Source organism: Manacus candei, unplaced genomic scaffold (genome assembly GCF_025592945.1).
Source record: "Manacus candei isolate 608988 ecotype Guabito, Panama unplaced genomic scaffold, ASM2559294v1 h1tg000037l, whole genome shotgun sequence".
In the NCBI taxonomy this organism is placed as follows: Eukaryota; Metazoa; Chordata; class Aves; order Passeriformes; family Pipridae; genus Manacus; species Manacus candei.
This window is the reverse complement of record NW_026138085.1, coordinates 16762260-16787520: the sequence shown is the minus strand read 5'-3', so window position 1 is coordinate 16787520 and position 25261 is coordinate 16762260. Positions and strand designations below refer to the sequence as shown.

The 25261-nt window shown below is 44.0% G+C and overlaps 1 long non-coding RNA gene across 2 annotated transcripts; it reads left to right on the top strand.

Moving 5' to 3' along the window:
* The first annotated feature begins 739 nt into the window (after positions 1-739).
* Positions 740-25222, top strand: LOC127473938 (uncharacterized). 2 transcript variants are annotated; one of them, XR_007905625.1, is made up of 4 exons: positions 740-1320; positions 1837-1884; positions 6434-6549; positions 25121-25222. It is a non-coding gene; the product is annotated as an uncharacterized LOC127473938 (long non-coding RNA). The 2 variants fall into 2 exon arrangements; XR_007905626.1 differs by lacking the exon at positions 25121-25222 and adding an exon at positions 6663-7843 and having other exon boundaries at positions 6434-6626.
* Positions 25223-25261: the final 39 nt, after the last annotated feature.

Genomic DNA, 25261 nt, shown 5'->3' with positions numbered 1-25261 from the left:
ATAATATTCCTGCTAAAGGGAACACTACAGAGCTCTGACCAAAGTTCCTCCCAACACATTGCTTTTACCTTGGCAATCTGCTCAAAGGTGCTGCTGCTTCCCATGCTTTCTGCCTCTTTATTTATTTTGAACATTGCATTAAGTGGAAGAGTAAAAGTGGAAGGTCATTGGGACAGTAATGAACATTAGGCAGTCTCTGAATTCAGTTTGTCCCTCATGAGGGGTGTAGGAAAGGCCACTTGTGCATCCCCCTCTGTCTGTGCTGCTCCTCCTGTGCCCTGGGAACGTGGCAGAGCCTTTGGCCACCAGCCTGGCTGTTCCCTCTCCCCAGCCTGGCAGGGACCAGCAATGCCCGTGAGCAGGTTGCCAGAGGTGAAACCCCAACTTTTCTGCACTCTCTGTAAGTGTTAATGAACCTTGTAAAGCAAGAGCTCACTGAAGGATGTCGAGCCCCAGCTGTTCCCTCTGGGGAAGTCACCTGGCAGAAACTGTGAGCTATTTGTTGATTCTTTCATTGCTGAAGTTGGTGTGGATATACAGGAGGTGGTTGCAAAGGGAGATATTTGTAAAGGGATTGCTACCCTTGGAGCACGAGGTTTCTCCCAACACGGTGCTGTTTCCTTTTAAAAATGTCCTTTTTTCTCTCTTTCTCTCTCTTTTTTTTTTTTTCCTTTTAAACCACCATGCCTGGTCTCTGCCCCTAATTCCCCTCTTGTATTCTATTTGATTTTCAGGAGGGGAACACCCTTTTATCCACCCCACAGAGGAGTACTCACAGAAGCACAGAGTGGATCAGGCTGGAAGGGATCCCAGTGGGTCATGTGGTCCCATCTCCCTGTTCAAGCAGGGTCTTCCCAGAGCACATTGCCCAGGATTGCATCCAAATGGTTCTGGAATACCCCCAGTGAGGGACACTCCACAACCCCTCTTCCCACAGTCTGATTTATGAACCTGTTTGTGAGTCTTCTCTGGGCAGAGTCAAGTTTCAAGTGATGCATCTCAGCTGCACTTCTGGAGAAATTCAGGATTTTGTTCTCTCCCCTGATTTCCCGGAGCTGACACGACACCACAGCTGACTTTGTGGAGTGATCACAGAGAGCACTTGGATAACACCCACTGCAGCAGGAGCTGCACTCACCTGCTGCCAGGTGCAGGTGGCAAAGCCCAGGAAAAGGCAAAGTGAAATGGGGGGAAACCAGAAGGGAGAATCTCTCTCTTTAGAAGTCCATCACTGAAATGCTGAGGCTAAGCAACTTCTCTGAGTTCGTTGTTAATAATCTACAAATGACAATTAATTGACAACTGCTGGCAGCTCTGTGGGTGAGGATCTGTTGCACGAGACAGATGTCTTTCTTTGGAGTTGTGTTATGGGAAAGATGGGTTATGCTCCTACAAGCCACCCATTAGTTCAGCTGCTCAAACAAATAATTTTCTTGATTCACTGTAATACTTAAGACAACAGGAAGCCCTTTAGTTCTTAGAGGAAAAAATGTTACAGTTTTATATAAATTTTTTTCGGTATCATAAAAGATCGACTTTCATCAGTTACTTCTTCATAGTTATGAGCTGCTGTTGCTGTCATTTTAATGTTAGATATTGTTATAGAAAGAGAAGACACAATATTTCTTTCTGGTTTTGCTTTGTTTTAGTAAATTGTGAGCTGTGATTTAAGTTTCTGCATTAGGGTTTATTTCTGTCTCCCAGTGGGATAATACAATCCACAATATCTCCTATTGCTTTCATTTTTAAGAGAGGATGGATGAACCAGCTCATCTGTATGTCCTGTATGAAGTTAATTTAAATGCATATTTTGACTGTTATTTTTTTCTTTAATAGGAAAAGGATATTATTTAGGAGGAGAACCAAAGATGAGAAATCCCAAAGGTGAGTTTCTTACTATACAAATTCCCAGGCAATAAATGAATGAATATCCTTTAAATGAGGTGAATTTTAATCCTTCTGTGGATGAAGTGCCCCTGGACTGGCTGTGAGGCCGAAAAGGGCACCTCTCCCCTTCCTCTCATGAAATCTCCTGTAATAACTGACTGGGGATCACTGGATGGGCTTTAACACATCTTGAATGCATTTGATAGCCCATATGTTTAGAATTTGCTCATGTAGCCATATGTTGAAAACTTCCCCCAAATGCTGCTACTTCTTATTTTTAGGGCTGTTTTGAAGTTCTAAGAAAATGACAGTCTAATGGTGTGACCCCTTCACTCCAGGCTGTGCCAAACATATTGTAGGCAGTCACTCCGTGGTGACCCTGGAGAAGTGGGAAGTGTAGGAGTGAACATTAATAGCAGAGAGAAGCTTGGCAAGTGACTGCAGGCAGGGAAATGAAGGCAAGTGTTTGGGAGATGCTGTGACTATTATCTTTTAAGTTAATCAAAGTTTCCTGCTTTGTTTCCTGTTATTATCATTGTTTCCTCATGTTTTCTGGGCATCTCCCCACTCAGAGGGGCTGGGCTTTTTTTTAGAAAGCTTTTTTTTTTTTTTTTTCCCCAGATATAGTTATTTTTCTCCAGCAAAATCTGGTCCTTCTTAGTTTAAAATCATAAATTTTGAGCTTAATGATTAAATGAAAAGCTGTGTTTAGATTTGAACCCTGAGACATGCACATATTTTGTGGTAGCCTGTTCTGAAGTCAGAATGACCCCTCGTAGGAGGATTCATAGTTCTCATTTCCATCATTGCCAAAGCACTCAGCACCTCTCTGAGCAGGCAGGGGCCTGACTCTGCCCCACCAAGAGCCTCCTTAGAGCAGACCTGACCCAAGCTCTGTGGATTTTTGCTTTCCCACAGAGAAGTAAGTGCACATTTTTCATTCTTCTATCACTGACATGCTTGGAACAACCTAAAATCCTCACCTGCTGAGTTTACTTCCCTCAAGCATCAGAAAACCTCCCTTCCCCATTCCTTTGAAGAAGTAAAACCAGAATTTCTTTCTCCTTACCACTAGTTTTTTTATTTTTGTTTTGTTTTCTCTTTTGTTTTTCCAAATTGCCTCATGCTATCAGAGAAATGTCTTTGTGCTGTCAGGGTAACACTGTGTTGGGTGTTAGATTCTTTGCAAATGTCCTGTAAGGGTTTGCTACCCAAAATAAAGTCTTTTAAGAAGTGAAAAGTGAAACAGGTTATAATACAGGACTTTATTAGGTGTATATAATGATAATAATACAATGTATTATTGTAGTCCATCTAGACAAAGAGGTTCCTTTCCCTTTTCTTGGTAATCATTGTGCAAGACTTTTCATTCAGAAAGGAAGGATATTTTAACTGAAAACCAAACTATAATCTCTCTGTACAAAATGTTGCAGATCATTAACATACAACCCTCTTCTTTTGCTCACCACTACAATTTTATATATTCATCTTTAGGACTTGCTCATGCCCTTGCATGTATTAAGTCTTTTTCTGTAGAAATGATTAGATTATGGACCTCTTTTAAGTTCATCACTTTCCTTTTGAACAAGGGAGATGTGAGTTGAAACTCATAAATTATCAGTGGTTGCTTCCAAAGTGGCATTCACTGGTGAGCCAGGCTGGACCAACTGCAAGACAAAGAGACAAATAGGTGGTAGGAGCTCCCTCCCACACCTGCATGTGCTTGCAGTGGGTATCAAGAGCAATAGCTGAAGCTGAATGAATAATGCAAAATGGAAAGAGTGTCTTTTCTTCTCCGTTTTCTGCTCAAGAGCACATTATGTGCTCACGTTGGCTGGGAAATGCCATTTTCCCCATCCCTTTGTGCAGGCACGAAGCAACTTAAACTGAGACTGAAAGGCAGCAATCCAAAAGCATGCAAAGGAAATCACTGTCTGGACTCAAATACATTAGAATATGAAACATGGCAATATAAAATGTCTAATCCTTCTGTCAGTGCTGAGTCTTTAGTCTAAATGCTAAGTGGGAATGCTGTGGCCCAGCGTTTAGGCTGAGGAACTTGAACCTGATAGAGGGATTAGCCACCTGATATGACAAAGAGAAATAGCCAGAGTTATTGAAGTTAACAGTAAGAAAAACTTTCTAGAGGGAGATTAAAAGCTTGTGCTTCTGAATTTAAACCAGAAGTTTTCAGACCAGTATTTCTCTAGGTCTGGGGCAAGAAAACATAAAATTGCAGAATGATTTGAGTTGGAAGGGTCCTTAAAGCTCATCCAGTGCCACCCCTGTCATGGGCAGGGACACCTTCCACTAGCCCAGGTTTTTCCAACCTGGCCTTGGACACTCCCAAGGATCCAGGGGCAGCCACAGCTTCTCTGGGCAACCTGTGCCAGAGCCTCCCCACCCTCCCAGGGAAGGATTCCTTCCCAATATCCCATCTATCCCTGCCCTCTGGCAGTGGGAAGCCATTCCCCCTTGCCCTGTCACTCCAGGCCCTTGACAAAATTCAGCACAGACACAGCACCCAGCAGGCTCATGGCTTTGGTTCAAGTGGAACATCAGCTGTGATGGAGATTAAACGAGGTTTAATGCAGCAACCAGTAAATAGCTGAGTGTTCTGTGCTCTCTGTGCCCTCTGCACTGACCCCAGAGAGCCAGCTCTCTGTTTGCTTTTGCGTCTGTCTGACTCAGGCAGTCTGAAGGTAATTTTTCAGCAGTGAGTTAGAGCCACCACAGCACAGTTAACAAACTGCCTTGATGCATCAAGGCCTCCAACGTGTTAAATATTTTGCAGTTTTTCTGCCAGAAACAAAGTTAATGTGAAAATACGTTTTTCGATGCTCAGGCACGTTCCAGACGCTCACCACCAGACTGATACATTTGAACAGAGAAAATTCATTTATAGAGCTGTTAGCAGAAATGTTTGGAAAACATGCTTGGTCTGTTATTTCCCAGAGCAGAGGGAAACTCTGCATGTTCTCCACTGTACTGCTTGGTCCTGGCTGTCCCCAGAGTACCCCAGGGCTGGCTGGCCCAGAACCTGACCTCCCAGTTCTGGCAAAATAGGAAAGAATTTTACTTTTAAACTCAAATCATAATTTATAGTTTCCTTAAGCAACTCTAGGAGGCTTTCAGGGCTTTCCTAGGGTTAGCAGCTTCAAAGCCCAGAATCAACTTATCTTCCATTTAACTCCATTAATATCAGTCAAGCCATGTAAAGGAGAAGTTTTATTGTTGGTTTAGATTCTTATGCTGTAAGGACACTGTTCAGAAGCCTCTAGCAAAGCAGGAATTGTTTCAGCCCCTGCTGCAGGTGGGTGTCTGTCGTTTGAGGGTCTGTCCCTTGAAGAAGCTCTGCCCAGTGATGGAGCCAAGGGTCACAACAACCTCAGATCAGTGCTGTTCTCCCTCTGAGAGCTGGCTGTGGGTCTGAAGGTCTGCAGGTACCTTTGGAAATGAGGGCTCTGACCATAAGGGCAGAGCAAAACAAGAGGGAGCTGGAGGTGAGGCAGGAACCCTCCTTGCCCTGTGAGGGGTGGACAGCTGGGTGCAGCTGACTTGGCTGAGAATTGTTTAGAATTTGCTCTGCTGACCTGAAGGCAAGTTTTTTTTTCTCAGTCTCAGATCTGAGGGAAAACCCAGTGAGAGAAGCTGTGCTGGGCATTCCATGATGGAATAAATATTGTTAGGCAGCTCCTGAGCCCCACGGAGAGCCTGAGCTGAGAACAACCCCCCAGAGAGCAGCTTTGATTTTACACCTTGGAGAGGCTCTGCTGTGCAGCAGGAGCTCAGCTGGACCCAGAAGGTGTTTTGCAGCAGCTGCTCACCCTGGGGGAGGCTCTGCAGGTTCCCCCCTGCTCCTGTGCTGTGAGGTTTGTTTGGGCTCTGGGAGCTCCCCACACCATGTCCTTCCCTGCTCCATCCCTGGAAAGGCTGCAGGAAGGTCCTTTAATGGCTCTGGCTCAGTTTACTCAGCCACAGGATGTGTCTAATACCTCTTTGAGCAGGTTAACACTCAGCATCAGGAGCAACTTCTGCAGTGTCCTGTGATGAGCAGTGCCATGCAAGTGCCAAGTGTTTCTATAATAAAGCACTTAATAACTAAGTGTGGCTCTCAGAGGGGAAAATCCATGAGTAACTCTGCAGTGGAGAGGGCACTCGGTTCTGTATTGCTGTCACTGCTCACTGAATACCCTGGAGAGATGTTTGAAATGAGTGTGATATCTTCCAGGGAGATCAGGGTACTTCCAGAGGGATTTTGCTCAGAAATCTGTGAAGCTTCTCTTCCTATGGCTTTTGATGGCTTATATCTTTCTCTATTTCTGTCATAATCCTTCATTAGGTTTTGTCAAACTGTTCCAATTGCTATAGCAACCCTAATGAAAACTTGCTCCCTAAATAACCACACCAATTTTATCAGGTCAAAACCTGCCCTTTACAGCTAATTCGCTGCCTTTTCACTGCACTTTTTTTCCCTCTGAGTAGGGAGTTTGCAGTGAGAGGAGCCCAAAATTATTAACCCAAATATTTTTTTTTCTCTTTTCAGCTTAAACAAAATGGTTTCTTTTCAAGTCCTGTGCATTCAACTAAAGTGTGTGGAAAAGGACACACCCTCTTGTTCCTGCCATGCTCTTGCTGGCTGACCTCTGTATTTAGAGCAAGGTAATGAAAGTTCATCATTATTACAAACCAGTGTGTGTAAGGTTTCTTTCAAATGCCCTATAAATCCAATGTGTAAGGTTTCTTTCAAATGCCCTATAAATCCAATGTGTAAGGTTTCTTTCAAATGCCCTATAAATCCAGGGAGAGGGTGTGGTGAGTGTTTTATGATAAAATTTCTACTATTTCATGAGATCTGATCTGGTTTGAATTCGAGTCTTTAACAAGGCAGCCCATATTGTATCTGCAGCACCCCAAAGCTCTCAGTCACTTCTTTCACATGGAAATCCAAGACCAAATTTTGCAGTACCTTTGTTGGCATAAGAGTGGGTCTATAATTGAATAGTAAATGTCTCTTTTGCCCTTTCCCTTCTGGAATAATATCTCCTGTGCAAGTAGGAGATTTTCTTCCAGCTTCTGCCAGTGAATGAGCTCTTTACGTTGGTTATTTTAAAATAATTTATTTAACTTTACGGGTTGGGAGGAATAAGATGAAAATAAAAGATGAGTGGCAGGGTCTGCCCCAAGTTTCAGCTGCAGCCAAAGAGCATCAATAGATATTCCCCAGCTGGACAGAGATGAAATTATTCTCTTTAGCTGGACAAAGAGTTTTTTTGCTAAACGAATGACTGAAGTCAAACCTATAAATGACAGCACCCTAATAATAAAAACACCATATTTCACAAGTTCGAACAGAAAGCAGGGGAATGCAGAATGAATTCAGCAGCTGAAATAGTCTGCCTGGTGTGTATTAAGGTACTTTGAAAGGGTATTGTGAAACTTCCATTACATCTTCTTACATTTTACATGAGCAGAGGCCTTCCTATATTTCTCCACAAAAGGGAATTAAAAAACTTTTCCTCCTATTGGAGAAAAATGGTTAAACACCCCCTGAGACAGCACATACGTCCCCAGATCAGAAAAGTGCCCAATAAGCACAATGCTAAGGAATCTGGCCTAAAGGACTCTTTTCCTTTTGCTGGCAGACCCCCACCAATTCCAGCACAGGGACTTCATTGGGGATGGAATATTTGAAGATATTCAAGGAGTGGAATGGAGGCAGATTCCCAAATTTTGCTAATACTCAGTGCAAGTTTCATGCTCCATGGTCTTCTCTGCTGGTTCCTGTGCTGTTCTCCTGTGTGTCTTGCTCCTTTTGTATGTTGTGTTCATTGTGTGCCCTCTGACCCCTATGCTGGGAGAAGACTCCCAGTGGTTTGGGAATGGCCTCAGGTTTCACCAGGGGATGTTCGGGTTGGATACCAGAAAACTCTTCACTGAAAGAGTGATTGATCACTGGAACAGGCTGCCTGGGGAGCTGGTGGGGTCACCATCCCTGGAAGAGTTCAAAACATGAGTAGAAGTGGCACTTTGCACAGGGGGATTTGGTCAAAGGTCGGATTTGATGATCTTGGAGGTCTTTTCCAACCTTAAGGATTCTGTGATTCACTTACCCAGAGGATGGCCTGACTCAGATGTCATTGCTGTCCTCTGCAGAGTCTCACCCCGTGCTCCCAAATAGCCATGAGGAGTTTGGGAGGGAGGAGCAACACTCACTTTATAATGGTGAAGTGAATCAGAAGGCAGCAGGACTCAGTACCAGAAATACTGTGGGGCTGGAGAAAAAAGGGGGTGTCTGTAGCCTGAGGAGTGTCTTCCCTGGCTGCAAGAACTCCCCCAGCTGAGAACCTTGATGAAGCTGCCCCTGGCAGTGCCCTCACTCCCCTGCAGCTCTTTCCAATTTCTTCCACTGTCCGACGAGATTTCCATCACCCACCCACACATCTTGTATAAAACCAGCACACGGGGCTTTCTGGAGAGCAAGATTTGTGTTGCCTGGGGGACACACCCTGTAAATACCATCCAGACAAAGCCTGACTCTGCTGGAAGTGGTGTGTTGGTGGGAAGATGGTATAGGTGAGTTATATGTATTTTGTAGAAGTCAGCAGCTCAAGAATTGCCAAAAGCATTGTTATTTTACACTGCAGGCTGGTAGCAACCCATCAAATGAAAGGGGGAGGCTGGAGGCAGGTGTGCTGAGAATTCTCTGGGAGACAGCAGCTGCAGAGAGAGAGGTCTGCAAGGCAAAGTCAGGAGAATCATGTCTGAAATCAAAGCAGGTTCTGATTAAAGTGGGAATATTTTGATGCTGGGGGAATTTAGTGTAGGAAATTACAGAAAGCCAAAAAAGATCTCTAGAAACAACGTACAGATTCAAATGGTGCTGCTTTAGTGACTGGAAGACATGGTGTGCAGTGAAAGCAGAGAGGTTGATTCCCACCTCAGCAGCGTGGCAGTGCAGCAATGATTGGCATGGTTAAGCCAAACTTCGAAATTCCTCTCAGAAAAACACTGTCCTAAATTCTTTTTTCCTATACTCATGTGTTCAATTAGAAGTCTGTTCACTAAATACTTCATAATAATCTTATGTCACCTCAGTCTTACAGGAACATGCTGGTACTCAGGAACTTTGCTTCCCTGTGTTACAGGATTTTGATTCCTTTTGTAGGTTCCTTGAGCTTATTATACATTTAATAAGCTGCTGTGGCCCACTGCATCATCTGGAATCTCTGCAGTGAGCAAATGCTGCTCTGCTTTAGCTTCTGCTGATCATGACAACCAACCCACTCACATTATTTAGATCACTAATCCCACGAAATAACTCAGTGTCACTCTCTAAAGCAGATAAAAACCCCAAAACAAAACCCTCTTCTGAAACATAACGTCAATCACAGAGAACAGTTATACATTAAATGTTGGCTGCAGGGAAGGAAAAAGCCCAAACCTCTCAATTTCACTCAGAAAAATCTCTTTAGTTGTGAGTTTTCACTAAATGCTGTCGAATTCAATACATTCAGGAAGGTAAATTACCATTTACCTGTAACTCTTCTGCAACACACAGCACTTAAAGCTTCCTCAGCCTGTGCCCACCTCAGCCAGGAAGAGAGGGGAGCATTTCCAAGCCAGAAAACAGTAACTTCTTCCACCCAGTATTATTTTCTGAGAAAGAGGAATTGAGATATCTCCAGTATTGAAGATTACTTGAAAATAAATGTTTTGCTGGCTGAAAAAATTCCTTTGAGATTTTCCCCTTGCCAAAGCCCATTTACATTTTCAGTCTTATTTAACTAGAATTTTTCCCACATCTGTCGCAGGAAATTAGGGGTTCATATTCTGGAAATTGTGTTTCAGGAGATAACTCCTGGAATGAGGAACATCTCGCCAGGAAGGAGGGTTCTCTCCTGCACACCTTCTGTCTCTCCGGGAATCCTTTGGGAGGTAAAAGCTGTCTGGGGACAAGTTTCTCATCAGCAGCATTTCAGGGAACTTGTGTTTAGCTTCTTTTTTCTTCTTAAGTGGCAGCAGCTGAGCACAGATGTCTGGATTGGCAGCAATTCTGAACCCAATTAACCCAGTTAATGGCACCAGAGCCCTTCATGAAGTGAGGGATTATTGCAAGCAGACGTGGCACAGCCACTCACCCCTGTCGTGTGCCCTGGTGTCACCGAGAAAATGAGTGGAGGTAGGAGCAACCAAGTGATTAGCTGTTATAATATTGTTAATTAAGCACCAGTAGGAAGTTTGCCACTAAAATAGAACTAATCTCCATCTATTTCTCTCTCCCATGTTTGGCACTGTGTTATTAGATCACACAAAACAGTCTCAGTCCAGTCTCTGGGTAACAACTTCGTAAGAAGGTGTGAAAATGAAGCAAGGTGAGATGTGGGAGGTGTAACCCTGCCATGGGGCACTCACTGAAGTGAATGTGTGGCAGATTCAGACTAAACAGCTGCAGGATTTCACTGGGGTCACCCATTCCTGCCTCCCTGTGGTGGTGGGCTGTGTGTGTTTTTGTTCAGGACACCGAGCTGGAGCAGCCAGGAGCTGTAACCTGCCTGGACTGCACAACTCCAGCTGTGCTGGTTGGTAAGATTGCACATAAAAACAGTCATTGCAAAGTGCTGAATGGTTTCTCAGCTGCATAAACCAAGGAAATGCAAATAGCTGATTTTTTAGGTAGGTCTTCCTGCAATCTCTTCTCTCTCTTCTGTCTGTTTAACAGCAGCCTCAGCCTATTTGTGGTCCTGGTGGATCCATGCTGTTCTACACAAGTGGTTCGTATAATTTCCCCCAAATTAACCAGCTCAGGACTCCTGCCACCCTATTCACTGGTTCAGTTTCTCCCTTGAGTTAAACTCCTCTTTTCTGGGCTGTGCCATGAGGCCCACGTTGCTGAGGGTTAACCTGAGCAGCAGAGTGCTGTGGGAAATGGCACAGTCAGGGAGCAGAGCTGCTGCTGCAGAAGGAAATGCTAAAGCCGTGTTTCAGAGGAGATTTTAAGAAAACTACAGATAATATCCTGGCCTGTGTTATCCATTCAGATAAAATTGAGTGTAATCCTACTCCTATCACTACACCACTAAATGTATTTAAAGGAAGAGATTTATTTCCCCTCCTATTATCCTTCTTTTCTCCTTTCCTCTTGCACTCTGTGCTACTTAGGAGTCCGAAAATGAATAGTTGAGCAAGAAACTTCTGCACTCCCCCCTCATCTCTGGGAAATTTCTGAGCTAATGTTCATGTATTTCAGTGCTCTCTTCCTTCCCTCTGCTATTATGATTCAGGACTTCAGAGACCCGTTTTGTAGGCAGGCTTTAAAGGTTACTCCCTTTAGTACCTCAATACCTCTTACTCGAAGGTTATTCTGCCATTTTTTCCCTCAGAAGTCTTCAATTTTTGTTTTAAATGACAAATGTCTCTTCCTGCCTTTTTGAAGAGAGCTCCTCCTTTCACGGTGCTTTTATTTTTGCTCACAATGAGCTGCAGCAATTATTACCAATTCTTTAGGTGCTGTGCTGACTGGCAATGAGTGGTGGCCATGGACATGCAGGTCTTTCTGCATCTTCATCAAAATTCAAGACCAAGTCTAGGCTTAGCCCTCTTCTTGGTATTTTGAGTTAATTTTTGGGAATAACTGAGAAATTGAGCCTTGTCAGGACAATAATGCTCATTATGTAAATTGTAATCCAGAAGAGGCAGCATCATTTGGATTTTGAGTTGACAATTGCCTCTGATTCTCTGCCTTCAGGACAGCATGACCCATCTCCTGCTGAGCTGAGGTCTCAATATCACTTATCCCCCTGAAAAGGGGGATTGAATTCATGATTTCTTGCTTAGTTACATGTCATGAAGGAAAAGCAATAACATTACACGATTTATGTAACTAACTGACAGTCCAAATTTTAAGGCTTGAACATTGAATATTCATGCCATGTTTATTTGAGCTATTATCTACTGAGGGGGGGGAGAATGTAAAGAATAAATTCGACATCTTCTCTCGAACATTTAGGCAAATAAATTATTGGTTAGTCTGAATACTTATCTGGGTTTTACAATTAAATCTAGGTGTGGTTGTGCACAGGTAGTGGTTGTGCACAGGCACAAAATGTGCTTTAGGAGGGGAAAGAATTAACTATTTAAGCAAAATACCTTCACTTCCTCAGGGAACAGTGGAAATGCATTTCCCCTTGTACCCAGTACAAAATATCCTTGGGACAAAAGGAGAGCCTTTTCTCCAGAAGAGCAAATACTTGGGAACCTGAGGAAGAAATGCCTTCACCATGGCAAATGTAGAGCAGCACTTAAAAAGGGCTGTCTGCTGAAATAAGGAGATTTGCAGAATAAAGAGCAAATGCATTTTCTCATTACCTGGGATGAAAAGGCACTAAGATTTTCATTTTCAATTGAATGTGATAAATTCCTCTTTCTAAGAAATAATCTATAAATTGAAAAGATTTATAAATTCCTCTAAAAGTCACATTTTCCCATAATATGCCAGGCAAGATGAGAGGCAGGTGAGCTGCTCTCTTGTGTCCACCTTTGTGCACGGAGTCTTGCAGTAGTGCAGGAGTGAGATGCAGCACCTAATGAAGTTAATAAGAACATTTCAACTTAGGGCAATCTCTGATTTATTTTTATTAATTTTAAGCTTATTCTGTCCCACATGTTAGGAAGGGATTTACACTAATCTGACAAGTACTGAATGATCTGGTTTAAATCACTGGCTGCTGCTGGAATGTTTGGAAGGCAGACAAACCATGTCAGCTTTGTTATGTAATGGAATTCAAAGACTGGAATTTAGGCAAAGTCCCAACACTTTTGTTGAGATTTTTTTTTAAGTTTATGAAGACAACTACCCCTCTGTCTGTCTGCATGTGAAAACAGTGCAAAGGCCTTTCTTCCTCAGCAATGCCACTCTGAGCCATGACATTGAAGACAACTACTTTATTTAATTTTTTTGTTTACTTATTATTTTTATTTCTTTCTTTTAAATGTTCAAAAAACAAGCAGACGTGGCTCTTTGCCATATGGTTTAGTGGGCATGGGAGTGTTTGGTCAAAGGTTGGACTTGATCTGGGAGCAACTGAGGATAAACACCTTTTGAACACCATATATATGTGTGTATATATATGTTTGGCAAATAGAATCTATCCCAAGATATCCATTTTTTCCTTGTCCATCTGAGGGATGTTACTTCAGGTTTGAATCAATAAGGTTTCATTTCAGCTCTCCAGCCCTGAGCTTAGAGTGAGGACATGGAGAAAATGCAAGTTTCCTGCCCAGTTCGTGTGTTGTTTTTTCTTGGTCTGTGTGTTTTCACCTGGGTGTTTGCACTGCAGGAACACAGCAGAGTATTATGTTTTTTGGAGAAGTTATGGAGCTATTTGGCAGTATAACCTAAAGAAACCATCTGTGAGTGACTTGGACTTGTAGCTTCAGTGTCCTCAAAAGCTGTGAATAATTACCTTTCTTACTGCACTTGAAGGGCTGGTACCCTTTGTCCCAGTCTCTACCTTCTTGTTAAGAAAAAACCCCCAGTTCCTTACATCTCACCAGCAAGGTTTTCCATTCCTGGTGCCATATTGCTTCATTCTCTTTGAGCTTGTAATGAAGGTCTGCTCCTTTGTCTCATTCTCTCCCTTTGCTCTTCCCCCTGTTCCAGTGTTTGATTACCAGGGACTGAATTTGTGAAGTGTATTTAAATGCTTAAACCTTTTTTAAGCACCTGACTGACTTTGTTGTTTTTTTTTTTTTTCCCCTACTGTGATTAGGATACAGGCCCGAGTGATTAATCTGTCTTCTTGAATAATGACAAAAATGTTGCATCAGCAGGAGAGGATTTAACCTTTGAAAAATTCCCCTGGGATCATCCCTTTCTGCTGGGGATTTCACTGCCAGTCAGAGCAGTTAATAAAAAAGGGAAAGCCAATAACACTGCCAGAAGTTTTTGCCACATGGAAGTCAGAGAATCAGTGAGATGCTGTCAAATGTAATGTATGGCATTATTAATATGAAGAATTTCAGATCAAAACAGGGCTTACTGTCCCAGAGACTGGGTCGTGTGGAAGTGGCTGAGGAAGTCTTCAAGTGGAAAATCCAGAGGGGAGCGCTTGGGCAGAGTTTGCAAAGTCATTAATCTTAGTATTTCAGGGGGATGAGAGAGTGGAAGGCAGGAGAGGAGATGCTCCAGCTGTAACGCTGAGTGTGGATCAGCCTTTGGCCTCTGAGCTCTGCAAGATGTGGGAAGCCTGTTCCTCCTGGTGGGCAACGTGGGTGCCTGGGCAATGCAGGGAGTGGGGAAGGAGCCCACCCAACTGCCCATCTTGGCTGCCTGCAGCACTGAGGCACCATCACCACAAAGGACCATCTCAGCCTTTCCCTGGTGCTTTTTGCTCCCTTTTGTGAAATGTCACACTGTGAGAGCAGCGGTTCCAACCCTGCAGGGACTCACAGTGCCTGGGAAGAATTCATTATGCAGTCGTCATGTTTTCATGCAGGCCCAGACTGTTTATTTGTTTAAATATTTGTCTTGTTTGTTTCGTGTAAATGATCCCAACCCTCGTTATCCAAACACGCTGTGTAAATTCATCTGGTGCAGCTGCTGGGAGAGGAGGCAGCTCAGGGAAATATCCACCAGGCACCCTGAGCCCCCACATGGCTTGGTAACCTAAGGAAGCTCTTCAACATCTTCTGTTGAGTGCCCAAATCGTTTGACAAATCCCATCTTACTGTCCATGAATTATCCACCAAAAAAGTTGCTTTTTAGGTATTGTTTAGCTTTAAATAATTTCTCAAAGCTGTACAGATTTTCTTGTGGATGTTTCATGCCAAGATCTTTCTTTGAGAGCAGAAGGGACCTGATGGGCTCCTGGGAATCCTTCGTTCCTCCACTGACCATAACCCTTGGAAGCAAATTTCTGCTGCACACATTTGGCTTCAGGAATTTCTTTGCATGAGTGTTCCCAAGTTCCTCTGCAGGAGTCCCTGGTACTCTGGGCACCCCCTGTGCCCTGTGGCCCTGGACTCTTGCTTTGGTCCAGCTTTGGGACTGTGACTGGGTGGGGGGTTCCTGCCTGGAGACCTCACAGGGGATGAAGGGCTGAGAAGGAAAAGTGCAAAATTTGGTAACAGCTTTGCTTAGATAAGCTCAGCACCAGGTTTGTGTGATAATTTTAAAGCAAAATTGATTCTCATTCTGCTGTGTTAGAGGTTTGGTTTTTTATTTAATTTAATTGTCTTACATTAAGGGCAGCTAAAACACAAAAAAAGATGGTTCAAGTAAGGTTTGCTGCTTCCTCGTGACTTTTGCAAGGAGCAGTATTGCTGTACCACAGCAGAGGAGGGAAGGGCAGGTAATGGAGTCATCAACAACATGAATCTCCATCCATTTTTACCTCTAATAGTTTTTTGGCGTTTTTTGTTTTTGGACAGCAATACCTGTAGGTTTTAGTTGGCCATCAGGTTTGGTTTTTATTTTGATGGACCAGATTTTCTTTCTGTAATTGTCTCACTGTCCCAGCAGTATTAACTGGTCAACAACAACTTTATTTTCTCTCATTATGAGCAGGCAGGAAGCTCTGTGACAAAACACTGAGCTGGAAAAACCCTTTGACACCACGACATGGATTCATCCCATGAACACTGTGCCTTTTCCCTTCCCCATCCCTTCCCTTCCCCGTCCCTTCCCCATCCCATCCCTTCCCTTCCCCGTCCCTTCCCCATCCCTTCCCTTCCCTTCCCTTCCCTTCCCTTCCCTTCCCTTCCCTTCCCTTCCCTTCCCTTCCCTTCCCTTCCCTTCCCTTCCCTTCCCTTCCCTTCCCTTCCCTTCCCTTCCCTTCCCTTCCCTTCCCTTCCCTTCCCTTCCCTTCCCTTCCCTTCCCTTCCCTTCCCTTCCCTTCCCTTCCCTTCCCTTCCCTTCCCTCTGTCCTTCTCACCATTGTGTCTCTGACCACTCTCTATAACTGAGCTGTAAAATAGGGGAAGATTCCTCTTTCCAGGTAAAATGAGATGGAGCCTTCCTCTCTAGATTCCAGGGAGTTGTTACTTTAATATTTCGCATTTCATACAGAAAATCTCTCAGCAACAGAAGGGCACTGCTACAAGATCCACCTGTGTCCTTGGCCATTTTCCTGAACTCCTTCATTGCAAGGGGTCATTTCCAAGACACCAGGAAAAGCCCCTTTTCCTGCTGGAAGTTTTCCCAGTTCTCTAATTGGTGCTTCTTTTTTTTCTCATTACATGTCATGGGCTGTTCATCAAGTCCTGCCTGAACTGCAAAGTGATCTTGAAATGTCTCAGCAACTCTCAGGCAGCATGCCCTGGTACCAGGGGAAATCAGGGACTATTTGCTTCCTCAGATACTCTCCCTCATAATGTAATTGTGCAGCTTTTCAACAAGGATTTAAAATACTTGTTGACATGGCAGGGAAGGTCTGTTCTGCTTCTCATCCTGGTGTCTTTAGGGGTTGCTGTGTTCCTCACAAGTCTAAACTTTCAAGCAGTGAGATTGTAAAGCTCCTCGTGCTAATAATATTTGTCTTATAACACTACATTATAAAAAAGTAAGAGTGAAATGTCATTGCAGCTGAGAAAGGTTGTACCTGGAAGATTGGTTCTGCTGTGCAGCCAAAATACCTACTGTTCTTTATGGTGTAAGGCCACATAACTAAAATCTGAAGCGGCACATTGCATTAGATTTCCTCGAGATAAAAATCATCCAGTGCTCTTCCTGTGATGTCTTTATTTCAGTAGCATCAGAGCATCAAAATATTACTGCCTACTGATCATCTGAGAGAAAACAGCCAGCATGCCTTGAGTGAGACAATATTGGGTGCATAAAAATGTTCCTATTTTCAGTAAACCCTGCCAGTGGTGGAGACACTAATTTGGCTGCTTTAAACTTGCCTTGCACTGTTTGATTACAGAAAGGCTTTGGCAGCAGAAGTACAAGGACTTGTTCAGGGGACATGCTCTGAGTGTTTTTAGTTAAAGCCAAAGGGGATGGAGACACTGTCCTTCAAAGTGTGGTGCACCATGTATTATGTGTGGCTCTGCTGTGGGAGTGAACTCACCTGCCTGGTTTGGTGTCAAAATCACCTGGATGATGGACAAACGCACTGGGGCAGCTCAGGGCTGTGTCTGAGCTCTGGGAGGGCAGAAACAAGGTCACACCAGGATCTCAGCACCATGCTGACAGCCATGGCCAGACACTTCTTCACAAGGACTTTTTCCAAGGACATGTAGTGATAGGACAAGGGGGAATAGCTTCAAACTGAAAGAGGAGAGATTTAGATTAGACATGGGGAAGAAATTCTTCCCTGTGAGGGTGGTGAGGCCCTGGTTGCCCAGAGAAGCTGTGGTTGCCCCATCAATGCAAATATTTAAGGCCAGGTTGGGTGGGGATTGGAGCAACCTGGGATAGTGGAAGATTTCCCTGCCCATGGCAGAGGGAGGGGAACTAGATGGACTTTAAGGACCCTTCTAACCCAAATCATCCTAGAATTCTATGATTCCCTGAGAAAAAGAGATTTCCTGAAGCCCATGGTCTGGGATCTGGTTAAAATATGTCTGTTTTCTCAGCTCCCAGGCTGCCAAGTGTGTCTAAAGAGCTGTGGAGATCCCTGCCTGAAAGCTGTGCCCCCCTCACTGCTCTGCAGAGTTATGATGACATTCTGCCCAGAAATGACTAACCAGCAACAGTCCATCCATCTGCCTCCTGAATCCCAAATGGAGAGCACTGACTTGTCCCATCACATTTTGCCACAGTGATGCACAGTGTGAGATGTCAGGCTGCACATCCCCCTCGTGACTGGTGAGATCTGTGTTAAAAAGGGGGATTTAAAACAGGCATTGCTTGATCCTTTGGTAAATACTGGAGCCATGGAAATATCTGCAGTGTATCTTTATGCACATGGAGGATAATGCTCAGAAAGGACAGGGATGCTTTTTTTTTTTCTTGGATTTCTGGAAATTCTGACCAATAAGCCCAATGTGGAACAATTAAGGTTTTTGCAGTTGATTGTGCTCAGTAGCAAGAAATGGAGAGGAGATGTTTTCACTCCAGAGGTACAGTAATATCCCACTGGGGTATCCTGCCCTCTGAGCAGGTACTGAGCTCTGGATCTGTCCTGTTACAGTCCCAGCACTTCCCAGAGCTGCAACAGGTGATGAGCACTCTTTGTTTGTCAGAAGAAGAGACAAATTGCAGGATTTTTTTCAAATCCCTCCAATATATCTGTGAGCATGAATGACACTGCTGTTATCTCACTGGGTGTTAGAAGTGCTACCTTTTTTTGTACCTTTTGATTTTCAGCTGTATCTCTTCATTTGAGCAGAGAGCTGTTTCCCCCACACCACTGTGCAGAGATAAACCCTCTGCTTGGGTCTGTGTGGGTCTGGGAGGTGCAGCTGGTGCTGGGAGCCTTTTCTTCCTTTGCAATGCATCATTTCTGTCTTTCTCTGGAGAGGTGCCTGTTTAAAATCTGCATTAAAATATGCCGTGCAGGCCATGGGCAGAGGAGAGAACAGACTGGCAGCTCCTGCTCAGAGGCAATGCTTGGAATATTGGGAAGGGAGGAGAAATGACATCTGTCATGGTGGGACCCCTGAGCCAGTGTTTTTTGGGGTGGGCTGCCACGAGTGAGCAGGACACAGGAGTGGGCAGTCACCCCCATGGGCAGCTCCATGCACAGACTGGGGTATGGGCTGGCCCCGTGGTCACCCCCCAAATAAAAAAAATAATGGCAGGATTAAAAAAGGGAGCAGAATTAACACCAGATCAAAATATCAGGTGGAGAATTAATCAAGGAAGGAAACTCTCTGAATTGATTACACTGAGCACAAATTCCACCTAGATGGCATTTCTGAACCCAGATGAGGAGATGAGCATGGTGGGAATGTTAAAGTCATTTTTTTGTGATTTATTTAGCAAGATCTGCTCAGGCCAAAAGAGGAGGGGGAACGACACTGGCAAAGACGTTGTTCCTTGTTGGAGCCAGTGACAGCTTGGAAGCAAGTGACCTTTTGGCACTGGGGGTTAAAATATGAGCAGACAAAGAACAGCATCGGGTACTTGTTAGAGCTGCCACCGACCCCAAATCACACCCTCAGAACAAGCACAAGTGTTCAGCTTCCCCACCTCCCATAGCACAGCCTCGTGCCATGCTATAATCATACACAGCCCAGCAAAAATGACAGTCTGCTGGTTTTGCAAGTGTTGAATCCCAAGAAAATGCCATATTTCGATGTTATTTTAACACACCTGGAGAATGCGGCCTCCAAACTGAAATGTAGCACTGGCTGCATGAACATCCAAGTGGTTTTGCCATTTCCAAGCTGGGTTTGATTTATTGCAAAGGTACAAACCCAGCAGCATGTGTGTGTGTGCGTGGATTTGCAAAGAAGCCAGTGAGGACTGAAAAAAAAAATCAATGAGAAGGAATTTAAACTGTTGCAATTATCATTTATGTTCCTTTGATTTCAAATCCATTAGCAGACACCAGGGAAGTAACAATTAGGTGCCAAGAGACTGAAGGACAGGTCAATTTAAGAATAAAGAGGTCGATTTTCCAGCAAAAGATATCAACAGAATCTCATTTAATTCAATTCAGACATTTCATTTTATTAGAGGTAGATTTGCTATGCTACATATCTCTGGTTATCCCTGCAAAGGGACATTAAGGGCATTTTGCCATTAACTCTGTAAGGGAGGGTGAAATGGAAAATACAACATGAGAATGGCCTCTTGCAATTGTCTTTTAAACCTGAAATGTTTGATTTACAGATTCCAGGACAATTATCTACCCACACAGCAGCAAGGAATGCCCACCCAGCTGATGGATACAAACACTTGGGAAAGGATTCAAGAACCTGCTTTGGGTTTAAGTTAAATATCAGATCAGGTGGGTAATGCAGGGCAATCCCTGGGGCTGTGTGTCCTCCTCTGAGACGGTGAGGTCTCTGTGTGAAGAGAAATCTTGGATTGGATTGATCTGTAGATACAGGTGGTTTATGTTGATATCTAGATAAAGTATATACATACACACAAAAATTCATATATATTTGGTGGTGGTGTTACTGCTGTGGTTCTCTGGCCAGTCCCACTCCCCCACATCCCACTGGTGCTGGGAAAAGCTGGGGGGTCACCACAGCCCTCACCTTCAGCTCAGCCCTCCCTGGGGCTCACGTTCCTCCAGGGCTCAGCCCTGGGGAATGTTCTCACGCACTGAAAATGGCATTTTTACGTGACATTCATTTCAGCTGTTTGTTCTTGTTGTCCTTATTTTCATTAATGAGGACACGGATATGGGCCCGTGTGCCATGACTTACTGTGCTGGATCCAAAGTGAAACGGGAGCTTGGGAAGATAAAAGGCTTTCTAATGCTCCATCAGTCCTGGAGCTCGCTATTCCTGGTTCTATCTTAAGCTTTAAATATTTGCATTAAGATCCAGATTGCGAGTAACTGGCCTCAGAATAGCATGTGAAACAGGAATTTTAAATGGAAATGCGGAGTGGCAAATGTGACGTTCTGGAGCTGGGCTTATCTGAGCGTGCAGCAAAGATGCAGTTGTGTGCTAAGGCAGAGACTCTGCTCAGAGGACGTTCAGCAGTGCAGGCTGGATGCTTTTTTTCCTGCCTGGGAATTGCAGGCTGCCTTCCTGCCATCTTCCTTTCATAATGCATTTTAATCAAGTCACAGGATGGCGAATTTGCAGTCAATCCAAGCCAGGAATCTATAATCTCATCCAGAATTACTTTATAAATAGAAACAATTTAATACTTCTGTGCAAATTTATGTCCACTATGTGGTTGGGATTTAATATGAAATGTGCTTTCTGTGCACCTGGATGGGAAGTGGATAAATGAAAGCTGCAGGAATGATTCAATTTGTTTGTCCTGGTCGTGTGGGGTGTGTTCATTGCGTTGATTGCTGTTCAAGGCAGGCCCATTAAGGACACCTTCTCTCACATTCTCCGTGGCAAAATCACATTAGTTGAAGCAGCTCACACACAAGTGGTGCTGTACCCTATATAATGAGGAAATAATTAAACAACCAGACATTCCCATCAAAATATGGGAAAGAGGAGCCAAAGCTATTGTGGTCTCTGCCCTTTGTTTCCATGTTTCCATGTGTGGGGTGTGCAGGCAGGGGCAAGTGCTGGTGTGACCATAAAGCACTGACACCATCCTGGAGCACAAACGAGGTGGGAACTGAAGGTGAGTGTGTTTGATAAACTCATTTAGATGACGAGGTGGAGATGAGGGTTTGCTTGCAGTGTTGCTGGATGTGTCCTCCTGAGCAGGGGCCCCTTACACCAACTGGGAGGGGGTGCTCTGAGGGACAGGACTGGCCCAGGCTGTTGAGGTCCACAGCTTGCATTTGCCATTGGAAAGACTCTGTCTGTGTGATGTTTGTGTTTATCAAACAATCCTGTGATAGGACCTGAGGGAAGGGCTGGAGCTGTGTCAGGGAAGGTTCAGGCTGGATGTCAGGAAAAGGTTTTTCCCCCAGAGGCTGGTTGGGCACTGCCCAGGCTCCCCAGGGCAGTGGGCACAGCCCCAAGGCTGCCAGAGCTCCAGAAACATTTGGACAGCACTCTGAGGGACAGGGTGGAACTCTTGGGAATATTCTGTGCAGGGCCAGGAGATGGACTTGATGATCCTGGTGGATCCCTTCCAACTCGGGAGATTCTGTAATTCCAAGATTTTGTGTATGTCTGTATTTCCAACCCCTCCTTTGCTCCCTCAGGAGCTGGGGAGTGAGAGCTGCTGTCACACAGCACCCACACTGCAGCCTCACAGAGTAACAGGAGCTTCTGAGGGATGTGGGAAGAAGAGAACATAAACAGGGAGTTCAAGGTCAAAATTAGGGCTGGGGAGAAAGGACAGAAAAATCACAGTAAATAAAAGAACTGCTGACAGCAATGGGAAATGAATCATTTCATACAGCAGCTATTGCTGAGAGCTCTTCCAAAGGACTGCTGGAATTACTCACTTTGTGCTAATGCAAAGTTACCTTCCCAAGCCCTGGCAACTGCTGATAAGAGTAAGATCAGCACAACTCTCTGCTACCTGAATGGGCTCAAAGGAGATGTGGAATAGCAAAGAGATGTAGAACCTCCCATAAAACCTCATTCCAGCCCCCTGCCATGGGCAGGGACACCTCCCCCTAGCCCAGGTTGCTCCAAGCCCTGTCCAACCTGGCCTTGGACACTCCCAGGGATGGGGCAGCCACAGCTTTTTGAGCAAAATATTTATATAATGCAATTTAAGAATGAAAAAAATACCACAGTGCGCAGGCAGAGCTGTATTTTTTAAAAGAAACACATACACTTAGAAAAAAGCAACATTCAGACAGAAAGGCAAGTGAGAAGGAACTTTTCTTTTTATTCAAAATACTGTAGAGGTCTGAGGAATTTTTTTTGAGGTTATGTCGCCCTCTCCACATATAATCAAGGATTTATGAAATGAAGCAGGACTGGGGGCAGAGCTTTTGTTTCATACCTTCTTCTTGGCTCTCTTCATCCTTGTTCATGCCTCAGCAACTTTTTTTTAATTTAATTTTCCCAGAGCAGTTAAAGACAAAACACAGATCAGAGCCCTGAGAGCAGCTTTAAATGCAGCTGAAGCCTGCACTTGACTAACTGCACTGAGAGTAAAAATGTCCTGATTGAGGAGATTACTCCAAGTTTAACTAGACACCTGTGAAAAATATAGGTCCAGAGATGATAAATCAACAGTATTACTGCTGGTTATTATTAATTTGGGTCGTTGGCCTTTAAAGGGGACTTTGCTACCTGAAGTTGGAGGTTAGAAGGCTGGGCTGCTCTGAGAAAATGGGGTTTGGGATGGCATTGTATCACACAGGAGTTATTACACAGAAAAGTTTTAAAAGCATCCCTAAGGGACACTGATCTTTCCTCTTCTAACCAAAACTCCTCATCCATGGCTAGACCCTTCCCTCACTAGACTGATTGAATTTACCTCCCTTTGCCATGACCTTGTCAAGGGTTCTGCAATGATAATGAGATTGTAGATACTTTCAAAGATAACATTAATCCAAAGATACCTAATTAATTATTGATAAATTAACCCAATATACCTCTCTGCACTGTGGGGCAGCCCAGGCTGAGTTCCTTTGGTTTTCCATTGGGAATAGAGTGTGGTGGTCTCTCCAGAGTCTCCCAAACTGCTCGTGCCCAGGGTTCATACCAAGTTTTCTTTTTTAGAAAATAAGTGTTACAAGTTCCTAACCCTTGTATTTTTTTAAGTCACTTCTGTTTATTGTGCTTTTAACCATCAGATCAACTACATTTGCATTTTGGGCTCAGAGTAAAATCTATAAATTTATTTTCATTAAGAAGATTATTTTGTTCTTGTCCAAAACAATGCAGCAAAGCATCACAATTACTCCGAGTGATCATTGTGAGTGTAGCCACTAATTAGTGACTGATTTGGGGAACAAAACAATCCACTTGGGAAACATGATAATTACCCACATATTTCTTTGGGTCAGGCAGCCACGTTACATCAAACACTAGATTTATTATTCCATTTAAATAATTTTGAAATAATTAAAATTGTGTTGTGCATCTGACTGAGCAGATTCGAGATACAAAATCGTGCATCTAAATTATGAATCAAGTGGAGCATTGCCCAAAAATACGAGAAGTGAAGTACTTTTCTCACTTCTGAGGCAAAAAGGAGGGAATCTGTGTTTTCTGCATGACCATATTTCAACATAATTATCATTTTGTTTCTGTTTGTTTTCCTGTGCCTGGAAATGTGCTAAAATATAGGTCCAAGGAGTACTAGGACAATGTCACTACCTCTGCCTTGGTGGCTGTTTAACCTCAGCAGATGCTCACAGGAAGATCCAGGTGCTGCTGGGATGTCACATCCTGTGGGTGCAAAGAGCTCCATGTGCTGGATAAATAACTCCAACCTCTGCCCAGAGACAGCTGCTCCCCCTGGCAAGGGAATGTTTATTCCCTAAATACCAAAACCCGGTAGGGTTACACCAGATATTTGAAAGAATGATGTTCTGAATCACAGAGTCCAACCTCTGACTGAACACCCCCATGCCCACTAAAACATCTCATGAGGTGCCACATCCTCTCATTTTTTAACAGTTCCAGGGATGGTGCCTGCACTTCCCTGAGCATCCTGTTCCAAAGCTCAACCACTCTTTCAGTGAAGAAATTTTTCCTAATATCCAACCTGAGTGACAGGATTGGTTAACCAGGCTAAAAAAATTTTTTAAAAGTTTGTATAACAGGTATCTATTAGTGGTTTTAGAACACGAGGGGGACACACAGCATCCTCCACAGGACCCAGCCTGCCTCTGTGGCAACAAATCCCACCTGTTTGCAGAAGACAAGCAGGGCAGAGGGGTGGTGTGATGAGAGGCAAACCCCAGCAGAGCATCACTGATCCCACAAGCTGGGTGGTGTGTGCCCCCAGCAGTGACCCCTGTGCTCCCAGGGGGGATCCACAGGGAAGGCACAGTAACATCTTTCTCTCATTTCAGTATTTTGATGGTTCCCCCCCCCCCCCCCCCCCCCCAGTTTCTAGCAATTCCACTTTGCTGCTGCTCTGCCTCTCCAGGGTTTTTGCTGACAGGACAGAATGCTGGTAGCAAACACATTATTCATTCTGATTGAATGCCTGGTAATTACGTTATATATTTTTCATTTCTCAAATTAAACCCCTTTACTATTAGGAACAGATGTTGAATTCGGGACTCTTGTTGACTGTTAGTGTGACACACACATGAAATGTTTTGAACGAGAAGGCTGATTGAATTTCAAATATGCTGATCAACACCGGTGGAGTTGAAAATAATTGAAAGTGGGAATAGCTGAAATGCTTCCAGGGAGAGAAGGCAGAGGTGGGGTTTGCTTTTCAAATTTCTGAGACCATAAATCATGTTAAATTCTGCAGACTAAATACAATCATTTACTGTATGTTACAGCACCAAACATGAGACTTGCAGGGTTGTTACTTCAAAATGGCAGGAGAAAGGAATTTAAAAAATAAGGCAAAAGTCTATTTTCAAATCAAGACTTCGGATATCACCCATGTGCTTGTAGGAGCTTGTTTGGGTGTTTGTTTTGGTGGGTTTTTTTGTCAGCTTATTCAGTAAAATTACATATTTCAGGAAATCTGCCCTTATTGCTCACCAAGGTGTCCAGGTGAAGGCTGAGCTGACTCTTGCTGTCCTTTCACCTGTAGAAGGCCCCAAATCCCTTTCCCAACCTGGAGAAGGTGATGGCTTCACTCTGCAAGGGCTGGTGGTGAAAAGAAGTGAGGAAATTATTCCAAAGCACCCAGGTGAGGATCAAAATCTCCAGGCTGGAGGTAAGGGCAACCTAT